Genomic DNA, 3,422 nt, shown 5'->3' with positions numbered 1-3,422 from the left:
ACATGTTTGGCACTGACACAAATGACTAATGATTGGCTGAAAGAAATTGATAATAAGAAGATTGTGGGAGCTGTTTTGTTAAACTTAGGTGCAGCTTTTGATATCATTGACTATAACCTATTGCTGAAAAAACGTAGGTGTTCCGCATTTACACGCTCTGCCTTATCATGGATTGACCATTACCGATCTCATAGAAACAGAGGGTTTTCTTTAATTGAACTCTCTCGAATGCAAATTCGGGATATGGTGTACCGCAGGGCAGCCGGGCCATTATTGTTTTCTGTTTTTAATAATGACCTTCCAATGACCTTAAATGTAGCCTGTTTGTCTATGTATGCCGACAACTCAACCGTATACACCAGACCTGGGCAAAGGCCGGCCCGGGGGCATATGTGGCCCGCGACCTGATTCAAAACAGCCCGTGGAATCATGCTCAGATCACATAAAGAATTTGCGATAGTAAAGTTTTGAAAAACGTATTAGTTATTCAAATAAAACGCCCAATCAATACTCGCCTTTGTGTAATGATTTAACTCCCACCGGTTGTGGAACATTTATTTTTGAAGACACGTATAAATAACAACTGCAAAAGGACAGACAGTGACTGACAGGCTGACACACACGTCACAGTTACAAATAGTAGCTAGCTAAGAAAAGGAAAGCTGACAATGAATGTTGGGTGTTCCAGCAAGAGTGGGCATCGAAATACTTCTTTATTTGAGTTATCAGGGAAAGCTGTGTGCTTCGTGTGCAAAGAGAGCATCGCTGTCTTGAAAGACTACAACTTGTCCCGACACTTCCAGACGAAGCATGCAGAGAAATGCAGGAATATGTCTTCTGAGCAGGAGGCAAATGCATCGAAAGAGTTGCTTTCTCAGTTGTAAAATCAGCACGGACTTTTCACAAAAGTCCATTCAGCAAATGACAGAATTGCGAGAGTTAGCTATGTTCTGTCCCACAAAATTGCTAAACATAGCAAGCCATTCCCTGAGGGCGTTAAAGAATGTTTAATTGACTCTGCAGCAATACTTTGCCCCGACAAGAAAGAGCTGTTTGAAAATGTTTCCCTGTCAAGACAAACAGTGACACGGCGTGTTGAGGACATCACAGAGAATATGGAACAACAGTTGAAAAACAAGGTAAAGGATTTCACCTATTTCTCCTTGGCCCTGGAGGAGAGCCGTGTTGCAGGTGACACGGCGCAGTTGTTGATATTCTTACGAGGCATAACCCCAGATTTTGAAATTACAGAGGAACTTGCTTCACTGCAGTCAATGAAGAGCACAACCACAGGGAAATATTTATTGGAGGAGGTTAATAAGTGTGGCAAAGCTGGGACTGAATTTTGAAAAGTTATCCAGTGTGACCACTGATGGATGCCAAAACCTGACAGGAAAAAACGTTGGCCTTTTGAAAAGAATATATGATCAAGTAGCTGAGCTGAACCCAGATCAGAAAATGATTTTCCTGCATTGCATTATTCATCAGGAGGTGCTCTGTAAATGTGTTCTGAAAATGAGCCATGTTGTGGATACAGTCGCTGAAGTGGAAATCTTCATAAGAGCAAACTCTTTAAACCACAGACAGTTTGTCTCACTGTTGGAAGAGACAGTCGGGTCATGCAGATCTCTCCTATCACACAAACATGAGATAGCTGAGTTTGGGGAAGGTGCTTAAAAGGGTGTGGGACCTGAAGTCGGAGATTGCTGAGTTTTTGCAAATGAAAGGAAAATATGTGGATTTCTCTTAACTGCAAGATAAAGAATGGTTAGCTGATTTTGCCTTCATCGTGGACATCATGGCCCTCATGAATGAACTGAATTCTAAACTACAAGGGAAGGGCCTTTTTGCACATCAGATGTACAGCCTTGTCAAAGCCTTCAAGGGAAAATTACTCCTCCTGACCCGCCAAGTAGAAGCCCACAATCTTACCCACCTTCCGACACTACTAGTCTGTTCAATATCAGATGACCAGTGGGAGAAGTTTACATCGCTGCTGCGTGCTTTGAACGGGGAGCTTTCTTGTCGTTTTTGGGGATTTGGAAAATGACATGCTGTTGGTTTCCTCTCCTTTCACCTTCAATGTGGATAACGCTCCCACTGACCTGCAACTTGAGCTTATCGGTCTTCAGTCTGATGTAGTGATTTAAGAACTATTCAAAACAATGTCACTGACAAGGTTCTATGCGTCTATCGATGAACAAAACTTTCCAACTATTAGGAGTCATGCTCAGAAGATGTTTGTACTGCTTTGGCAACCTATGTATTCTCAGTGATGAAATATAGCAAGTCAAGGCACAGACCATCTCTTACTGACTCTCACCTCTCAGCAATCCTGCGCATAGCGACGTCAGAAACTATACCAGACTTCACTGCTCTAGTCAATGCCCATCAGAGGCTTCACTCCTCACACTAATTGAGCAGTTTACATGAAAGAGAGAGAGCTCAACATTACTAGTGTTTCTGTGCATACCCGTTAACAAGAGTTCTGTCCGTGGTGCTGAATGCACAGTGTACTTTTCCCTCTGTGTAGTTCAATGCATGTTTATTAATGAAAATACCTACCAAAAGGAGAACATGGATGTTGTTTATTTCTGTGCATGTTAAAAAAAGTAAAATAAGTAGCATATCTGGATGTGATTTACAGTAGATATATCTGTCAACACAGTCATACACATGATGTATAATCCTGTAATATGATTCTGGCCTGTGATGGCAAAAATATATTCTAATGTGGCCCTCCATGGAAAATAATTGCCCAGGTCTGGTATACATGTTTGCTATGACAGTAAAAAAATAACTGCCACCATTAAGTGGGAAGTGGTCTGTACATTATAAGCCATTGCTCAGCTTTCTTGACATCTCAATCAACCAAATAGGTCCTACAGGCGCTAGTTTTGTTGAACCTAGACTACTGACTAGTTGTGTGTTCATGTGCGGCAAAGAAGTACAAAGGCAAATTGACGTTGGTCCACAACAGAGCAGCATATATTGCACTTAGACGTACACAGAGGGTGAATGTCAATAACATGCATGTCAATCTCCCCTGGCTCAAAGTTGATGAGAGTTTGACTGCATCACTATTGGTCTTTGTGCGAGTTGTTGATGTGTTGAAGGTACCGAACTGTCTGCTCAAGCAGTTGGCAGACAGTTTGGATACTCATCGGTATTTAACACAAGACATGCAGCTAGAGGTCTCTTCACAGTCCCCAGGTCCAGAACAGAGTTTTAAATAGATCCATGACTGCATGGAACTCTATGCCACCTCAAGTACCTCAAGCTAGCAATAAAAACAGATTCAAAATCCAGAAGAAGAAAAACAAATTACTCTGTGAAGGGAGTAGTACACAGCGTTGTACCAGATCTTCAGTTTCTTACTAATTTCTCACATGGAATAGCCTTCATTTCTCAGAACAAGAATA

General features: G+C 41.7%; 1 pseudogene; it reads left to right on the top strand.

The window, feature by feature from the left end:
- Positions 1 to 1,115: 1,115 nt before the first annotated feature.
- On the top strand, positions 1,116 to 2,050 carry LOC139533341 (general transcription factor II-I repeat domain-containing protein 2A-like; annotated as a pseudogene).
- Positions 2,051 to 3,422: the final 1,372 nt, after the last annotated feature.

The sequence above is a fragment of the Salvelinus alpinus genome, chromosome 11 (assembly GCF_045679555.1).
Source record: "Salvelinus alpinus chromosome 11, SLU_Salpinus.1, whole genome shotgun sequence".
Taxonomy (NCBI): Eukaryota; Metazoa; Chordata; class Actinopteri; order Salmoniformes; family Salmonidae; genus Salvelinus; species Salvelinus alpinus.
This window is presented reverse-complemented; position numbering and strand designations above follow the sequence as displayed.